We start from the raw sequence: 20,924 nt of genomic DNA on the forward strand, positions 1-20,924 counted from the left end.
CAGGGGTCATAGGACAGAGCCTTGTGGGACACCAACAGAGAGGGAATGAGACGAGGAGGTGGTGTGAGAGTGTGAGACGCTAAATGTCCGCTCTGTGAGGTATGATCCAGGAGAGGGCCAGGTCAGTGATGCCAAGAGATGAGAGTTTGTAACAGAAGGAAGTGGTCGACAGTGTCAAAGGCAGAGGAAAGATCAAGGTGAAGAAGGACAGAGTAATGTTTTATGGTTTTAGCTGTTAGTAGGTCATTGGTGACTTTGGTAAGGGCAGTCTCAGTTGAGTGGTGGGGTCGGAAGCCAGTTTGTAGGCTGTCAAAGAGGGAGGAGAGGTGAGAGGACAGTTCAGAATGGACATGTTGCTCAAGTAGCTTTGAGGCAAATGGAAGCAGTGATATGGGGTGATAACTGGACAAAGCAGATGGGTCGAGTGAAGGCTTTTTGAGGATGGGATTGAGTGCTAATGAGTGTTTATAAGGTCAGCGATAAGGAGCCTGTCAGCTCCCTGCCTGATGGAAGAGAGAAAATACAGATCCTTCTAATAGAGCATCTCAGCTCTGTACAGAGAAAAGGAATCCATATTTTTAATAAAGACCAATTGAAGAAATTTTTACCTCATAATAAGTACAATGCAATAAGAAAAAATGCCCCCAAAGGTGTACATGGCCTTTTAAGTCTCTTTACATATCCCTCTTGTAAGTTAGAAATGTTGGTCATACGGTTAGGTATCCCTCTTTCTCAAGCTGTCACAGCCTTGTAGTCACATTAGGTACTCTTAGGTCTGTTTCACACGAGCATATCCAGTCCAGGAAACACGCTGTATTTGCCAGACTGAACATTGCTCTTCTGACCAAACACACAAGATAATAGTGATTTATTATGCTGTGTGTTCCTGCCTGTACTCACATAAAGCCGTGATTACGGTTCTGTAGACCCGTGGTGAGACGGGAACACACAGTGTCATAAATCATTATGATGCTGTGAGTTAAGTAAGAGGAGCAGAGTTAAAGCGGTTGTCCGGGATTGGTGATATTTGTTTACTAGCGCCAAAGTCACCTTAAGTGTATATATATCTGTGTGTTACCTTTTTTTCTATTGTGATCCCCCGATTCATCAGATCCAAATTGCTAGCCGGAAGTGAGGATTTTCTAAATGTGAGTGACGTACCAGGCTCCTTTTGTGGAGAGTGAAGCCTCTTCTTTCGCTTCGCAAGGTGCCTGGCGATGTCACAGGCACACAAGGGTGTTCTGCAGGGAGGGAGGTTAGTAGGCGGTAACTGGCAGCGCTAGGTAACGCCCCTCTGGGCCGGTGACGTCACCGGGCATTCAGGAGCGTTATCCTCTGAAAAAGGAGGCAGAGAACTATGCTATTTAGCATAGTCCACGCCTCCCATCTACATTACATATAAGTGGCAGGAGGCGAAATGGCAATGAGTGGGAGGGATACATTGAGTAGTGGAGACTGCTGTGACAAATAGCCTGGCAGCGGCGATGGGACCCACAAGGCAGTGCGGCCGGAAATTACATAACCCCGTTTCAGAAATGTAAACATTACGTGGGGGACTGTAGTAGCACTGGAGAAGTGCTGAAAATATTGAAAACCAACAGGGGGACATTGAAACTGCTAGACAAGGTGATATTGCATGTTTAAAAAAATGTGTTTTGTGTTTAATCCCGGACAACCCCTTTAATTCCTGAAATAAAGCCATCACACACAGCATGTTTCCTGGACTGGATATGATGGTGTGAAACTGGCCTTAGGGCTAAATCTTATGAGCAATGTAAAACCTGTTCATGTTCTGCCTGCTAAAAAACGGACTACTTTCCTTCCGTGTTTAAACAGGATTGTCTCCGCCTGTGTTTATCTTTTTTTTTCTATTTACATGGAATCTGTATGTCATCTGTTTTTCACATCCAGCAAAAAAAAATTGAAGAGCACACACCCGCACCCTGATGGCATCCCTGTGCTGTCAGCTATTTTTTCATAGATTGATTTGAATAGACTAATTTAGTGGGAAAAGAGAACCAGAATTTAGCATTCTGCGATTTTCTCTAAATGGACCAATGGTCTGTGAAACAGATTGACAGAAAATCACTTGCCTTAAGTGCATGCATGTGACCTCAACGAAGAGGGGAGTAAGCAGCTGCAAGACACCTCTGTCTCCTCCAGATACCTCTAGCGACAGCTTAACTCCCTCGACAAAGGATTGGGCATGCTAACATCAAACAGCCCCATATACATTAGACCATTGGCAGGTCCAGCTGTCATTCATCTACTATGTATTGCCAGCTACAGGGTACAGCTTTATGGAGTGTATTAGATGTGTTTCTGCTATAGATTTCAACCTATGCTTTCCAAAGGGTGAAACCTATGCTGGATATCTGTAAGATTAATTGACATGCTTTCGATTTGTTATTTTTTTTTTTTGTAGCGTGTAGATGAGATGACTTAAAATCAGGCCTTAATAATACAGACATAATTTACAGCTGTATGCAGTTGGATTCATTCATGCATGCACTGTTCTGATCAGAGTCTCTCGGAACACAAACCTGAAGACCACAGGTGACTGCATATTAACAATCATCCGTGTGCTGCGTATGCAACACAATAATTCCAGGACGTCCCCCGTTAGAGCACCACAGGAAGCTGCAGGGACAGGAAATGAGATTAAAAAGCCCCTCTCCAGTGTTCCTCCTATCCCTACAGAGGACAGTTGCAGAGAGTCCATGCATGAGATAAAGGATACCACTTGGGGGTTTTGCATCAGGCCGGGGCTGTGTTTGGCCCCTCCTCCCAGCTCCTTAAGGTCCTAGCTAGAACCTCTCTGTTAAGATGTTTCCTTCTATGGCCTTCTCTTTTTGTAGGTGCGGTCTCTGGGCGCTGATAATGCTTCCCCTCCAGGGGTTTTGGGCTACGCGGTTCCATCATATTCCTCATGCAAAGGTTCTGGAGCAGTGACGTGACTTGCGGTACAACAGTGGGATGCTGGAAGTGCCTGTATCGGCATCCATAGTTAAGTGTGACCAACAGTGGTGATTTTGCAGTCCTGGGATGGAGGACTCGCATTGTGGGGTTGACTCTCCTATAAGCGATAGCGTTCTCTTAGGCATGGAGGAGAAGCGTGGCAATAAAAGTAAGCCCTATTTAAGGGGAAAAGGTGTGTGAGCTGGTGTTTGTCCACTGACATGATGGAGGTCCAGATTCCTCGTACACCTGAGTGTAACCGAGACACTACCCGCCCAGCAGTTAAGGTCATGTAAGTCTGTATATCATTGACCCTGCTTCAGCCTTTTTTTTTTTTTTTTTTTGGTAATATGTTTGAATGGTAGTTCTCTCTTATTTTTATACCATTAGGTGAAAATCCCACAAAGCCAAAGAAAAAGGGTTCAAAATGTGCAGCCTCAGTCTCTGATCCAACTAGTCCGAAGTAAAGATGGACTCAGAAGAAGACATAATGGGTCGTTATGTCTCGGAGGATGAATAAGAGGAAAAAGTATTCCCTTTTACCTCATCTGAAGAGACTACAAAATATCAGTTCTCTGTATACAATATAGATTCCTTATTGACAGCAGTATTCTCCCCAAAATAAACCATCATGTCCGAAAAATGATCCATCTTGCTCAGTATCCCATGACACACACACAGTGCTGCTTGCATTCTTAGCAGTTACATCTGTGGAGCCAGTTTTGCTTCTAGGAATGGGGCCCTTTCAAACATAGCCAGGAAAGCCTTGTGGCTCAAGACCTGGTCAGGTGATATTGCTTCAAAGAATAAATTATGTTCTATCCCCTTTTCAGGATATGTATTTGGGCCAGTATTAGATAAAATTCTTGAGAGCAGCAGCTGATAAAAAGAAAAGGTTCCCAGTCGGCAGAGGAAAGGGAGCCATCCTATAGGAGGGAAAGGAAGATGGTTCCTCCTTAACCCTAACTAACGATCCTAAGCAATGACTCAAAAAAAGTGGGCGAAAGACTGCAGGAATGGACAAAAATTGCAAGAAATCCTTGGATACTTCAAATAATTGAGACAGGATACAAATTAGATTTCCAGTCTTTCTCCCCTCAAAGGTTCCAGTTAACAGAGTTTGTCACCATGTTTATAGGCCCTGCTCGTGGAGAAGCTTTGTCATCTGGAAACCATTGTTTCAGTTCTTCGCCTTCAGGAATTCACAGGCCAATTCAAAGCTATTTCAGATTTTTTTTTAAAAGCCAAATAGGGCCTACAGGACCATCATAAACGTGAAATACATTGATCAAATATTGCCGGTTTAAAATAGTCAATCAGGACGACAACAACCCCTCATACCTCCTGCAGTGACAATGTGTAGAATAGATTAGAAATGTGAGTATTATCATATCCCAGTTTATCTATGGCATCAGCAATTTGTGAGGTTTGGCAGTAAAAGTAGGAGAAAAGATTCATCATTATCAATTTGTGTCTCGATTTGGAATCTCCTCAGCACATCGAGGGTCTACCAAACTAGTGGTGGAAATAATGGCCTTTTTAAGGAAAATCCATGTAATAGTGCCGTACTTAGACGACTTTCTCCTAGTAGAAAAATTAGACCAGCTGCTCCAGAATTATTTAGAAATAACTTTGTCACTCATTTTGATTGCCAATTACATAAAAATAGGATTTCCAAATCTCCTCCCAAGTACCAGGAAGGTTTTTCTAGGTACCCTTCTCGATTCAGAGAATGAGATGTTATTCCTCCCACCTGCCGAACAGGAGAAGATTCTGACATGTCCAGAAAGAAGAGAGTAGCAATGCGCATACTGCATAATGACCTTGTGCATTCTAATCATCCCATAGGCTCAATTCCATTCCCATAAATTACAAAGAATAATTCTAGCTCAGCGATAATGCTTTTGATTACATCACCATGGCCAAACAGAAGCTGGTTTCCCGACCTGAAGTCCTAATTTCTGGAGAATCCAATAATACTACCTCGGAGAGAGGACCTTCTTCTCCAGGAACCTCTCAGACATCCAGAAGTTGTATTTAACTGCCTGGATCCTGAAAGCAAATCCTAAGAAGGCAAGGTCTTTCAGAATATCTACTTTACAGTGTAGCCACAAACCAGTTACTTTGCTATTTACTTTATGAGAAAATCTGGAAAAAAATTCAGTACCTAGATTAAATATAAACATCCAGATCATCCTTTCCCAGGTATTGCAGATATTCTGGATTTTCTCCAGATGGGGTTGAACAAAGGACTAATACAGTACTTTGAACGTGCGGATTTCAGCTCTGAGTCATTTTAGACTTCCCATTAGCCTTGCATAGGTGAATCAAAAGATTCTCCAATACAGTATTGTGAGTGAGACCAACTATAAAACAAATAGCTCCTTCTTGGAATCTCACTTTAAGGTACATTTACACAGCCCGAGAATGGGGCAGATTATCGGGAACGACCGATGTGAACGGTCATTCCCGATAATCTGGCCATGTAAATGTGCTACTGATCATGCGATGAATGAGTTAAGCTCTCGTTCATCAGGTGATCCTGTCGTTCATGCAGGCACCACCAATCATGGTTTGTGGGCAGCAGATCGTGCTGTCTAAACAGCGATCTGCTGCTCAGAAACAATGATTCTGTATGAGGACCAGGGATCACAATAGCTATCCCTCATCATCATACAGCTATCACTCATCATCATACAGTCTCCTTCACCGAGCAAGTTGCCGACTGTCTGGAAGGAAAGCTTCCTTCCCGACAATCGGCCACTTAGTAGGCCCGTGTAAATCCAGCTTTAGTCCTAAATTGCTCCTTGTAATCCCCACTTTGAAACTTTATAAAAATATCTTTAAAATACTTGTCCCTAAAAACTAATTTTGGGTGGCTTTTACACGCCTTTTCAATTAAGGAACCTTACACCTGAGAATCCTAGAGGACAGAATTGTTCCAAGAATTGATCCATCATTTCTACCAAAAGTAGCTTCCTCTTTTCATCAAGAACAGGAGATAATGCTACCTTCTTTTTGTGCTTCCTCCAGAAATCAGCAGGAGCAACTGTTTTACTATCTGTTTTACTGTAAGGAGAATTGTGTTGAAGTTTCTAAAAACTACAGAATCCTGGAGGAGACTCAAATCTCTTCATCAAATATGGAGGTAGAAACAAAGGGAAGTCTCTAAACAGATGCTGGCCAGATGGATTAACCCCTTGCCGACCTCCGCTGTACATGTACGGCTTAAGGTAGCGCCCGCTCACCATAGCCTCTGCATTTCTGCTGTTTAAAACAGCAGAGGCCCGCGGTGAATGTTTGCAATCAGCCATAAGGTTCATTGCATACATTTAACTCCTCAGATGCCATGGTCAAATGTAACCATGTCATCTGAGCGGTGCAGACGTGGGCTCCATGCCTGTAACAGCACTCCCCAGCTGAGAGAGGGGGAAGCTGTAATATCCCAGTGATGGCTCCTCGCCTTAAGCAGGCTCCTATACACATCACTGGTATATACCAATACAGGCCAGAAGGTGGCAGCACTCTACTGGTATTTAAAGGGCTTCTGTCACCCCACTAAACAGTTTTTTTTTTTTTTTTTTTTACTTTTAATCCCTATACTGCGATTTATGCATACATACTGTAATTAATCATTTTGGTTCAGCAGATTATGTTAAAAACGTACTTTTAAAATATGCAAATTACCTGTTTACCAGCAAGTAGGGCAGCTACTTGCTGGTAGCAGCCGCATCCTCCAATCCTAAAGACGCCCCCTCCGCATGTTGATTGACAGGGCCAGCGGACGGGATCTCTCTCTGCTGGCCCTGTCTGCTATCAAGATCTCGCGCCTGCGCTGTACCTGTGTTCAGTCGGCGCAGGCGCACTGAGAGGCGGACGCTCGCTCGGCCGATCCATCCTCAATGCGCCTGCACCGATGATGTCACATCTACACCAGGCGCATTGAACAAGGAGCGCCGAGCGAGCGTCCCCCTTCTCAATGCGCCTGCGCCAGGTGTAGATGTGACGTCATCGGCGCAGGCGCATTGAGGATGGAGTGGCCGAGCGAGCGTCCGCCTCTCAGTGCGCCTGCGCCGACTGAAGACAGGTACGGGGCAGGCGCCAGATTTTAAATGCAAACAGGGCCAGCAGAGAGAGATCCCGTCCGCTGGCCCTGTCAATCAACATGCGGAGGGGGCGTCTTTAGGATAGGAGGATGCGGCTGCTACCAGCAAGTAGCCGCCCTACTTGCTGGTAGCAAGGTAATTTGCATATTTTAAAAGTACGTTTTTAACATAATCTGCTGAACCAAAATGATGAATTACAGTATGTATGCATAAATCGCAGTATAGGGATTAAAAGTAACAAAAAAAAAAAAAACTGTTTAGTGGGGTGACAGAAGCCCTTTAATAAATTGTGTGTTCTGTGATGGATGGATGGATATCTGATTGCCAATTATAGTTACCAAGGGTGACAAAAAAGTAAACATTTTAAAAAAAATATTAAAAAAATAAAAATTCAAATCCCCCTTTCCTTAAAAACAAAATAAGCAATAATAAAAAAAATTGCAGACATCGCCACAAAAATGCCCATACTATTAAAATATAGCAATACTGCAAACTGCGTATTGTAAAAAAAAAAAAAGTTCAAAGTGGCATTCGACATTTTTTGTCACTTTACCACCCCCAAAACAAAATAAACTTAATAAAAAGTGATGAAAAAGTCACACACACTTCAAAATGGCATCAATGAAAAGCACAGATCACGCTGCAAAATATGAGCACTCTATACAGATAACTACAAAAAAGTTATAGGTGTCAGAATATGGCGATGAGAAGAAAAATAAATTTTTAAAGGGGTTTCTTTCTAGGGAAACTGGCAGAATTGCATTAGTTTTTTTTTTCCAATTCCACCCCATTTGGATTTTTTTTTTCCAGCTTCCCACTACATGATATGGAACATTAAACCGTGCCATTAGAAAATACAACTTGTCCCCCCAAAAAAAAAACCCATCATAAGGCTATGTGAACAGAAAAATAAAAAAGTTAGGCTACCTTCACTCCAGAAGTAGCAACAGTCCGGCAGGCTGTTTAAGCAGGCAAGCGGAGGATCGGCCTGACAAAAACAGCAGCATACATCGGTTTGTGTCTGGCGGGTTCTCCACTCGCTAGCCAGATGCAGACAGAATGTCCGGCAGACTCCATTATACTTAATGGGGTTGGCGGACATTCTGTCTGTATCCGGCAGCGCCAGGTCCGATGAATTCCGGCAGGCTGTGAATATCGCAAGTTGCTCTATGGGTTAAAGAAACAATCAAGGAGGCCTACAGTCTGCAAGCGGTATTCCCATCTCAGACATTGGGGGCAAAGCGCCAGGATATGCCCTCAATGTCTAATAAGTGCGTGTTCCTCCTCTGGGACCCGCACCTATACTTCGAATGGAGCCTGCAGTCCCGGAGGACGCACTGTGCTTGCCCGGCCGCCCTTCATTCATTCCTATGGGAAAGCCAAAAAATAGCTGAGCACTGGCTTAGCCATTTCTGTCAGCCTCATATGAGTGAATGGAGCGGTGGCTGCGCTTGGGCGGTGCACCTCCCTATCATTTCAATGGGACTTCCGAAAATAGCCATAGGAATGAACGGAGGGCACATGAGCGGTGCGCCAGTTCTACTAGTATTCTGACTCAGATTGTTGTAATAGCGATTTATCCCTAGTGAGACCTCTATGCCTGGCCTGTATAAGCAGATATAATCACTGCGGACAATCCTGATCAGATAGCTTGAACTCACCAACACTGAGTTTATCCGTGTAAGTTGCTTTATTCTATAAGCCAGATAACAGAGTACAGCAGAACAGATAGATTCCGATATTGTGCGGTCAAAAGATGATGCTTTTGCAAGCTTGCATGAGAATACATGTGTACCTGTTGAATCCCTGGAGCAGAATGAATATACAGGAAGTGATGTACACAGAAGAAGGAGTGGAGCAATGAAATGAATGACATATATCACAGATATAACAGAAAAACAAATGCAATACCAAAAACGACCACTAGATGGGAGCATATGACCAAATATAGAATATATAAATGGTTCAACAAATTAAACTATATAAATTTTAACTGCGTAGCAGCACACTCCCCGTCTGGCATTGAAAATGTCACTATTTAAACCATAACGGTAGTTATATAATTGCAAATAAACAGTGCAATTTGCTTGATGTTCGAGGACCTGAAAAACATAAGAGAACAGGCATATCATGCAACAACTAAATGTAAGGCCTAAGTGTATCAAGTAAAGTTCAAAAACTTCTTCCTTGAAGTTTCAAGTAGGATTCAGCAGCCTAGGCAATAAGTTCATTCTCCAAAGGGCAAGAGCAGAATAAGTTCCGTGATAGGCCTGATGAAAGTCTTTACAGTCCCTTGCCTTGCAATGTTAAACTCCACCTTGCGTACCTTACCATCATCACTAGGAACGCTCTTCAGAATAAGTCCCATAGGCCACTCAATTCTTTCGGCTTGCTGGTCCTTGAGCAGAACGAGATCTCCAACTTGTATGTTAGGGTACTGTCGGGATTCGAACCAGTGACCAGCCATGTCCCAGGCAGTAGCTCTAGCCACTAGACTACCAACCCTTCTGGATATTTCCTTCTACTGAACTCTTTGATCTACCTTGTTCCAGCCTTGCCTTGTTAATCTCTGTGATTCCTTGCACCTGCTACTTCCTCTTTATAAGCCCAGCCTCTTGCACCAGATCCCTGCTGGTTATTGTTCTTCTGGACTTGATCCTGCTGCATCTACTGCTGTTCCTCTGCTGCTACTGCTACCAACTTGACTGCTGCCGACCTTGGAATTGTCCCCGACTACTCTTCTGCTTGTCCCTACCAACTGACCTGCTTCCACCGTTCCTGATCCGGATTGTCTGACCACGCTCACTGCTGCCTGCCCTGAACCACCGCCTGCTAACCGATTACGCCTCTGTCTGACTACGCTGCAACTACAACCTGCCTGCGGTCCTTGCCACTGGGCTCCACCTCCAGCCAGCTATCCTCTGACTCAGGTGAGCCTGTAGGATTGTAACAGGTACTGTCGTTGCCATTTCCTGCGTCCTTGCAGAGTGGAAAGATACTCCATCTTCCAACGATTCCAGAAGCGGTTGGCAAGGTTTTGTACTCGTAGATAGCAAAAGCAAAGAAGGGGCACACTCAAAAGGGCGCACTTGAAAGAACAAAGATGCACAATTTATTCAACCTAAAAACATATACTCCCCTAAAAATAGATATACATAAAATGCAGGCTCTATACGGATTTATGACCTCTAAGTAGATAGGAATGAGTCCCGTATATCAATGCGCCAGTCCCAGGGTGATTCCTTTAGAATGTATGCCAGCTGTATACAGATGAAATGAAGCCCGTGCTGATGAATAGAAAAGATGGTACATATATGCCGGCTATATAGCACTGGGAATGTAGCACGTGCGTCATTATACCGCAGCCAGATATATGTCAATGGAAATACAACACGTGTACAGGTGTAATGGTGAAGGCTGTGTAGCGCTTAATACCAATGACTTCTGGTCGTTCCCAGTTAAAGTCCAATTAATATATGCGGCAATATTCACAGTAGGTAACAGTATCACTTCCAAAAGTCACCTGGTAAGTTCACAATACCATAATGGGTTCTCCCCAGGAACTGGGTCTTACCCGTCTTCACTGCCTCTTTGCAGCGCTGATTCCAGCCAGCCGCACACCAGCGGCGTCCCACGTGGTGTGCTAGACCTCAGTGTGGCGTCCCACGTGACCTGGTTGCTTAGGAGACCGGGTAAAGCTGAGATGACGTCACAAATAGGCGACCGCTTGCTCAGGATCTGGACAAAGCTGATTCTCCTTTATCTACTTTTCTTATTGCAGATATTCTCATGTAGGATTAGTAAGTGCAACGCTCACTCCTCATGCCAGACGCGTTTTGAGGTGCTGTACCTCTTCCTCAGTGGCCAGGAACCCTCCGAAAATGGAGATGCTGAAATGGAGGTCTTTGGTTTTCTGTGAGGAGTGGGGGGGTTGCCCGGTGGTGATGGGACATTGGAGTCTGGTCGTCTATCGACACTCCGATCTCCCCTCCCTGTTGGACAGCTCTCCCCTTTACATCATTCTCTTCTGGGGACCGGGGATCTCCATTTTCGGAGGGTTCCTGACAAACAACGTATATGTCTGGATCCTATTCTACTTTGTGGTTCATATACTGACATGCTGGTTGAATATTGATGTGTCCTCCCAGAGTCTACAGGATAGCTACCTTCATAGGGCAACATTAGTTTACATACACACCCCTTTTGAAATCTGAGAAAAAGGATTAAATGCACAAGAAACGCGGGTTTATGCCTATGTGTTTGTGGTGTGTTTTTTTTGGCAGGTTACTGTGCGACCTTGCGCATTTCTCCAGATCCTATTTTAGTTGATGTATATTGTTGAATATAGCATCGTATGTTTTATACACAATTTTATATATGTTTGATTATTTATTTTTTATATGTTTTACTTATGGAGGCATGGAAATGTATGAGGTTTTTTTTGTATAAGATGATGGCAGCAGTATGGGCTGACTCTATACTAGGTTTTTAGGGAGTAGGATAGGAAGAAGGAATATGACCCTGGTCCATTCCGGATTTTAGTAAATACATGATAATGTGAAGCATTATGGGAGTAGTTGAACATATATGAGTGAGGATACATTCACTCAGTTGGCCACTGAGGAAGAGGTACATTACCTCGAAACGCGTCTGACATGATGAGTGAGCGTTGCACTTACTAATCCTACAAGAGAATATCTGCAATAAGAAAAGAAGATAAAGGAGAATCAGTGTAACGGACCGTTTCAGCAGACAAGGGGTTAAAATCCGTTTAGGCAATATGCCCCTTTCTGAGAGACAGGCACAGCTACTGCAGAACACCCAACTCCCGAACTGGATACAAATTAGCACTCCAAACTGGAACCCCACGAATAGCTGCTAGCAGACGAACAGGAATCAGCTTACACTCCTGGCAATCAGTCTCTAACAGCATACAGCGGATCCCCCCAATAACGAGACAAGGCTCCGTGTTGAGGGTCAAGCAGTGGTCTGAGGTGCTGGCACACCCAGCCTGTTTTTTTATTACAGTTGTTGCAATTACAGGTCCGCCCACAGGGAGGTATAAAACAACCAAGCCCATCTGGTGTACACGCCCCTAGGGGACCAGAATGAAGACTTGTGACATAGGACAGATATGTAGCACTGCAGGATACACAGAGACAATACATCCCCACAATGCATCATGGTTTCCTTCTCTCTGCCCTGGAGACACCCGAGGCGTAATCCAATTATCTCTCAAGACAAAGAGAAGTCACCAATACACATGTGCAGACAACAGAACAGAAATCACCCTTTAAACACACAATGGGACAATGGCACAATAGAAACACACCCAGCATTTTCCTCCCAAGCTGACAAGTTACACTTATTATAAATTGTTACAACTTTGTGAGTTTACATTGGCCATACATATAACTTACATCAATTTAAACAGTATAACTTGGGGACAAACCTATCCAAAATTCACTTGAATAGGTTCAGGGGTTTAAAAGTTAGTATGGGCCATAATCCTGAGGCAAGAGGCTGATAAACAGGCCTCTCCAAAACCCAGTGGCGAGGTTGGTTTCGCCACAATCAGCTTTGTCCGGATCCTGAGCAAGCGGTCGCCTATTTGTGAAGTCATCTCAGCTTTACCCGGTCTCCTAAGCAACCAGGTCACGTGGGACGCCACGCTGAGGTCTAGCACACCACGTGGGACGCCGCTGGTGTGCGGCCGCCTGGAATCAGCACTGCAAAGAGGCAGTGAAGACGGGTAAGACCCAGTTCCTGGGGAGCACCCATTATGGTATTGTGAACTTACCAGGTGACTTTTGGAAGTGATGCTGTGTTACCAACTGTGAATATTGCCGCATATATGAATTGGACTTTAACTGGGAACGACCAGAAGTCATTGATATTAAGCGCTACACAGCCTTCACCATTACACCTGTACACGTGTTGTATTTCCATTGACATATATCTGGCTGCGCTATACTGACTAGTGATGAGCGGGAGGTGCCATATTCGATTTCGACGAAATTCGCAAATATTCGCTAGAATATTTGTTTCATATTCGTCTAAATCGAATATTCGTCATTTTTCTAGTTATCGCGATTAATATGCGATTTAAATAATCGCGTATTGCGATTGTAACTTAAGGCTACTTTCCTATTGGTTTGATATCTAGAATTAGCGAAGATGACGAATGTATTCGTCATATTCCTCAAAACGAAGATAACAAAGTATTCTCCATCTTCGTTTTAGCTCCATATTCGTCAACTTCGCTGATTCTAGCAATCAAATAGGAAAGTTGACTATAGAGACAGCTAAGTTTAATTCGCTATGCGATTATATTACTTTGCTTTTTTTTTTATAAATAGAATCATTATAATAATCAAGTATTTAACTATTCAATAAAAAATTTTTTTAATATAATCGCATAGCGAATTAAACTTAGCTGTCTCTATAGTCAACTTTCCTATTTGATTGCTAGAATTAGCGAAGTTGACGAATATGGAGCTAAAACGAAGATGGAGAATACTTTGTTATCTTCGTTTTGAGGAATATGACGAATACATTCGTCATATTCGCTAATTCTACCAAGCCAACCATAGTAAACCAGGTCCAAGTTGAAATCGCAACGCGATTAATTCAAGTTATATTAATCGCATTGCGATTACAACTTAGCACTGCTATATTCCATATTAGGCTATAATTAACGAATATGGAATATAGCAGTGCTAAGTTGAAATCGCAATTCGATTATTATAACTTGAATTAATCGAATTGCGATTTCAACGTAATTCTTAAATCCGACAGTACATTCTAGTATGGAGACGTTCGCATGTTGATGGGGACACTTCATGAGCACGGAAGTCGTCAGAAGCGGCAACGGGCACTGACTGGAGAAGCCAGGAAGCCAGGAATCCTAAGGACAGGTAAGAACTACTTTTGGGAAGTGGGAAAGAAAAAAATATAACAATAAAAAAAAAAAAAAAACAATATTCGAAATATCGAATTTATAGCACTATATTCGAAATAGTCGCGAATTAGCGAAGTGCCGATATTCGTAAAAAAATCGAATATTCGCGCTCAACACTAATACTTACGCACGTGCTACATTCCCAGTGCTATATAGCCGGCATATACAGTGGGGGAAATAATTATTTGACCCCTCACTGATTTTGTAAGTTTGTCCAATGACAAAGAAATGAAAAGTCTCAGAACAGTATCATTTCAATGGTAGGTTTATTGTAACAGTGGCAGATAGCACATCAAAAGGAAAATCGAAAAAATAACTTTAAATAAAAGATAGCAACTGATTTGCATTTCATTGAGTGAAATAAGTATTTGAACCCCTACCAACCATTAAGAGTTCTGGCTCCCACAGAGTGGTTAGACACTTCTACTCAATTAGTCACCCTCATTAAGGACACCTGTCTTAACTAGTCACCTGTATAAAAGACACCTGTCCACAGAATCAATCAATCAAGCAGACTCCAAACTCTCCAACATGGGAAAGACCAAAGAGCTGTCCAAGGATGTCAGAGACAAAATTGTAGACCTGCACAAGGCTGGAATGGGCTACAAAACCATTAGCAAGAAGCTGGGAGAGAAGGTGACAACTGTTGGTGCGATTGTTCGAAAATGGAAGGAGCACAAAATGACCATCAATCGACCTCGCTCTGGGGCTCCACGCAAGATCTCACCTCGTGGGGTGTCAATGGTTCTGAGAAAGGTGAAAAAGCATCCTAGAACTACACGGGAGGAGTTAGTTAATGACCTCAAATTAGCAGGGACCACAGTCACCAAGAAAACCATTGGAAACACATTACACCGCAATGGATTAAAATCCTGCAGGGCTCGCAAGGTCCCCCTGCTCAGGAAGGCACATGTGCAGGCCCGTCTGAAGTTTGCCAATGAACACCTGAATGATTCAGAGAGTGACTGGGAGAAGGTGCTGTGGTCTGATGAGACCAAAATAGAGCTCTTTGGCATTAACTCAACTCGCTGTGTTTGGAGGAAGAAAAATGCTGCCTATGACCCCCAAAACACCGTCCCCACCGTCAAGCATGGGGGTGGAAACATTTTGCTTTGGGGGTGTTTTTCTGCTAAGGGCACAGGACAACTTATTCGCATAAACGGGAAAATGGACGGAGCCATGTATCGTGAAATCCTGAGCGACAACCTCCTTCCCTCTGCCAGGAAACTGAAAATGGGTCGTGGATGGGTGTTCCAGCACGACAATGACCCAAAACATACAGCAAAGGCAACAAAGGAGTGGCTCAAGAAGAAGCACATTAAGGTCATGGAGTGGCCTAGTCAGTCTCCGGACCTTAATCCAATCGAAAACCTATGGAGGGAGCTCAAGCTCAGAGTTGCACAGAGACAGCCTCGAAACCTTAGGGATTTAGAGATGATCTGCAAAGAGGAGTGGACCAACATTCCTCCTAAAATGTGCGCAAACTTGGTCATCAATTACAAGAAACGTTTGACCTCTGTGCTTGCAAACAAGGGTTTTTCCACCAAGTATTAAGTCTTTTTTTGTTAGAGGGTTCAAATACTTATTTCACTCAATGAAATGCAAATCAGTTGCTATCTTTTATTTAAAGTTATTTTTTCGATTTTCCTTTTGATGTGCTATCTGCCACTGTTACAATAAACCTACCATTGAAATGATACTGTTCTGAGACTTTTCATTTCTTTGTCATTGGACAAACTTACAAAATCAGTGAGGGGTCAAATAATTATTTCCCCCACTGTATGTACCATCTTTTCTATTCATCAGCAAGGGCTTCATTTCAACTGTATACAGCTGGCATACATGCTATAGGAATCACCCTGGGACTGGCGCATTGATATACGGGACTCATTCCTATCTACTTAGAGGTCATAAATCCGTATAGAGCCTGCATTTTATGTATATCTATTTTTAGGGGAGTATATGTTTTTAGGTTGAATAAATTGTGCATCTTTGTTCTTTCAAGTGTGCCCTTTTGAGTGTGCCCCTTCTTTGCTTTTTCTATCTATGTTTTCACTTTGGTCCTTAGGGTGGGACTTGTAGGTGAGCACCTTTTCCATACGGTGAGAGGTTGAGCCACTGAGTTTTCCATATAAGGTTTTGTACTCGCTTCCATTGATCATAGCACAGATTTCCGTCTTTAAAGTTTCCAGGTGGAGCAGGAACGGACCCAAGCTTCTGGGTAAGCAGGGTAGCTGGGGTAAGGATAGTTGGGGTCTCTGGATCTTTGTCAGGTTCTAGAAGACCGAAGATGTCAGCAGTGGTCTCTTCTGTGTGATCCAGCAGGAATTCCGGACCTGTTAACCAGGAAGAATTTGCATATACACTTGCAGACATTGGCCTAGTAGCATGATCTGAAGGATTGATTTCAGATGGGACATAATGCAATTGTTCAAATTTAGATGATTTCCTGATTCTTTCTACACCGTTGCTGACGTAGACATAGAAACGTTTAGTCTGGTTGTATATGGAGCCCAGAACAACCTTACTGTCTGTGTAGAATTTGGTGTCATCTATCTGAATGTCTAGCTTGCGTAATATGAAATCTGCGATTTCTACAGCTAGCACAGTCCCACAAAGTTCAAGCCTAGGAATTGTGTGCTCAGGCTTAGGTGCTAACTTAGCTTTCCCAAACAGAAACCCTATGTGGGATTGATTAGAAGAGTCTCTCACCTTGAAGTAGGCAACAGCCGCAATGACATCAGTAGACGCGGCTGAGAAGATGTGAAGCTCTTTTCTCCGGGTCGTAGCAAGGGAAGCTGAGGTGTAGCAGCGTGGTATATGGATTCCATCTAAGGCGTGTAGATATTGCTTCCAGGACTCCCACTTTCAAAGCTTGTCAGATGGCAGTGGAGCATCCCAATCTTTAATAGACTCTGAGAGCTGTCTAAGTAAGGCTTTACCTTGTATGGTGATGGGAGCCACAAATCCCATTGGATCGTATAGGTTGTTTACCACTGACAGAACACCACGATTGGTAAATGGCTTGTCTGTAGAGCTGACTTGAAAGCTGAAAGTGTCCTTTATTAAGTTCCACCGTAGGCCCAGACTTCTTTGTATAGGTGGCATGTCCATTCCCTGATTTAAGTCCTTAAACCCTGTGGCATGATCGCCAGGTTGAAAGGCTTTCATAACAGCAACACTATTTGAGGCAATTTTATGTAGTCTGAGGTTAGCCTCAGAAAGCATACCTTGTGTCCTTTGGAGCAGGTCTATGGCTTCTTCATCTGTAGGTAAAGACTTAAGTCCATCGTCAACATAAGTCTCTCTCAACGAATTGTCGAGCATCCGTGTAATAGTCCTTTTCTCCATCAATGGCAGTCCTTCGTAAACCGTATGTTGCAACAGCGGGTGAGGGACTATTTCCAAAAACATGTACTTTCATGCGGTATTCAATAATCTCATTGTCCATGTTATCACGGTGCCACAGAAACCTTAGGAAGTTCCTATGGTCTTCACGTACAATGAAGCAATGAAACATCTGTTCAATATCAGCAGTTATGGCAACTGGTTCTTTTCTAAATCTTATAAGTACGCCTACAAGGTTGTTGGTTAGATTTGAGCCAGTGAGAACATCGTTTAGGGATACACCTTGATGCTTGGCACTGGAATCAAATACTATCCTGATTTGTTTTGGCTTATGTGAATGATACACTCCGAAGAAAGGCAGATACCAGCACTCATCGTATCTTTAAAGTGGTGGCGCTGGTTCGGCGTGATCATTGTCAAAGATCCTTTTCATAAAGGCGATGAAATGGTCCTTTAATTCAGGCCTGTTCCTTAGTGTTCGTTGAAGTAAGTTGAATCTGGATAAAGCCTGTTCACAATTGGTTGGGAGTTTGGCCCTTGTAGCACGAAGAGGTAATGGTGCAACCAAACTGTTAGACTCATCCTGAAAGAATTCCTTATCCATTATTTTGATGAATTCTCTGTCTTCAACTGACAAGGCTATTTTGTTGTCCTCATTTGTACAAACCACTGTGGTACCTAGGTTGTCATCACAAAGGACAGGAGTAACATCAGGTACTTGGATGATGTCAAGAAGCTTCTCCTTTACTTCATAATGGTGAGGGCACTGTTTGAAGTGCGATGCACGTCCGTTTCCCAACACGTACAGTAGGTGAACCCGATTTTGTGTCAATCTCGCTGTATTTCTCGGCGAGATTGAGCACATACGAGCCCCATCGCGGGAGCCAGCGCCGAGCTGGCTTGCCGCGATGGAGACAGAGCCGTCATAGAAGCGACGGGAGATCCGACTTGGATTCCCGCCAATTCTACACGTGTGCGGCGTTTGTTATGAATCCTGAGGGGGAAGTCCCCGCCGGATTTTAAATAAAAATCCGGCCTGGGTCCCGCCCTCAGGAGCATACCGGGCCCTTAGGTCTGTTATGGGTTGTAAGGAGAGCCCCCCCTACGCCGAAAAAAAACGGCGTAGGGGGTCCCCCTACAATCCATACCAGACCCGTATCCAAAGCACGCTACCCGGCCAGCCAGGAAGGGAGTGGGGACGAGCGAGCGCCCCCCCCCCCCTCCTGAGCCGTACCAGGCTGCATGCCCTCAACATGGGGGGTTGGGTGCTCTGGGGCAGGGGGCGCACTGCGGCCCCCCCACCTCAGAGCACCCTGTCCCCATGTTGATGAGGACAGGGCCCCTTCCCGACAACCCTGGCCGTTGGTTGTCGGGGTATGCGGGCGGGAGGCTTATCGGAATCTGGGAGCCCCCTTTAATAAGGGGGCCCCCAGATACCGGCCCCCCACCCTAAGTGAATGAGTATGGGGTACATCGTACCCCTACCCATTCACCTGCAAGAAAAGTGGTAAAAACACAAATAAACCACACAGTGTATTAAAATATTTTATTTTTCTGCTCCGGAGGCCGCCCCCTGTCTTCTTTATTAGCTCTTTTACCAGGGGGGGGCTCTTCTTCTTCCGATATCCCGACGGGTCTTCTCCGCTATCCGGGGGGGTCTTCTCAACTCTCCGGGGTTCTCCTTCTGTCTTCTCCTTCTGTCTTGTTGTCTCCTTCTGTCTCCGGGGTTCTCCTTCTGTCTTCTCCTTCTGTCTTGTTGTCTCCTTCTGTCTTCTGTCTCCGGGGTTCTCCTTCTGTCTTCTCCGCTATCCGGGGGGGTCTTCTCAACTCTCCGGGGTTCTCCTTCTGTCTTCTCCTTCTGTCTTGTTGTCTCCTTCTGTCTTCTCCTTCTGTCTTGTTGTCTCCTTCTGTCTTCTGTCTCCGGGGTTCTCCTTCTGTTTTCGCCTCTCTCTGTTGTTGACTCGGCGCACCCCGGTTCTTCGTCTCGCGAGACTCGGCGCACCCCGATTCTTCGTCTCGCGAGACGAAGAACCGGGGTGCGCCGAGTCAACAACAGAGAGAGGCGAAAACAGAAGGAGAACCCCGGAGACAGAAGACAGAAGGAGACAACAAGACAGAAGGAGACAACAAGACAGAAGGAGAAGACAGAAGGAGAACCCCGGAGAGTTGAGAAGACCCCCCCGGATAGCGGAGAAGACCCGTCGGGATATCAGAAGAAGAAGAGCCCCCCCCTGGTAAAAGAGCTAATAAAGAAGACAGGGGGCGGCCTCCGGAGCAGAAAAATAAAATATTTTAATACACTGTGTGGTTTATTTGTGTTTTTACCACTTTTCTTGCAGGTGAATGGGTAGGGGTACGATGTACCCCATACTCATTCACTTAGGGTGGGGGGCCGGTATCTGGGGGCCCCCTTATTAAAGGGGGCTCCCAGATTCCGATAAGCCTCCCGCCCGCATACCCCGACAACCAACGGCCAGGGTTGTCGGGAAGGGGCCCTGTCCTCATCAACATGGGGACAGGGTGCTCTGAGGTGGGGGGGCCGCAGTGCGCCCCCTGCCCCAGAGCACCCAACCCCCCATGTTGAGGGCATGCAGCCTGGTACGGCTCAGGAGGGGGGGGGGGGCGCTCGCTCGTCCCCACTCCCTTCCTGGCTGGCCGGGTAGCGTGCTTTGGATACGGGTCTGGTATGGATTGTAGGGGGACCCCCTACGCCGTTTTTTTCGGCGTAGGGGGGGCTCTCCTTACAACCCATAACAGACCTAAGGGCCCGGTATGCTCCTGAGGGCGGGACCCAGGCCGGATTTTTATTTAAAATCCGGCGGGGACTTCCCCCTCAGGATTCATAACAAACGCCGCACACGTGTAGAATTGGCGGGAATCCAAGTCGGATCTCCCGTCGCTTCTATGACGCGCTTGCTGGGATGTGCTGTCACTATCCCAGTGAGTGCGAGATCTCGGCACCATGTTGCCGAGTATCAGCGCGACGCTGTCGTGCTAAAAACACAATGTCAGAAACACCTACTGTAAGTCTTGAAGGAGTGGATCTCAGATGGCGTACACATCCTGTCCAAGCATACAGTACAGACCAAAAGTTTGGACACACCTTCTCATTCAAAGAGTTTTCTTTATTTTCATGACTATGAAAATTGTAGATTCACACTGAAGGCATCAAAACTATGAATTAACACATGTGGAATTATATACATAACAAACAAGTGTGAAACAACTGAAAATATGTCATATTTTTCTAGGTTCTTCAAAGTAGCCACCTTTTGCTTTGATTACTGCTTTGCACACTCTTGGCATTCTCTTGATGAGATTCAAGAGGTAGTCCCCTGAAATGGTTTTCACTTCACAGGTGTGCCCTTTCAGGTTTAATAAGTGGGATTTCTTGCCTTATAAATGGGGATGGGACCATCAGTTGCGTTGAAGAGAAGTCAGGTGGATACACAGCTGATAGTCCTACTGAATAGACTGTTAGAATTTGTATTATGGCAAGAAAAAAGCAGCTAAGTAAAGAAAAACGAGTGGCCATCATTACTTTAAGAAAT

General features: G+C 44.6%; 1 long non-coding RNA gene across 1 annotated transcript; it reads left to right on the plus strand.

Moving 5' to 3' along the window:
- Positions 1–9,427: 9,427 nt before the first annotated feature.
- LOC121003530 lies at positions 9,428–16,229 on the plus strand. The gene is made up of 3 exons (XR_005779496.1): positions 9,428–9,498; positions 10,018–10,098; positions 16,162–16,229. It is a non-coding gene; the product is annotated as an uncharacterized LOC121003530 (long non-coding RNA).
- The last annotated feature ends 4,695 nt before the right edge of the window (positions 16,230–20,924 follow it).

Source organism: Bufo bufo, chromosome 1 (assembly GCF_905171765.1).
Source record: "Bufo bufo chromosome 1, aBufBuf1.1, whole genome shotgun sequence".
Taxonomy (NCBI): Eukaryota; Metazoa; Chordata; class Amphibia; order Anura; family Bufonidae; genus Bufo; species Bufo bufo.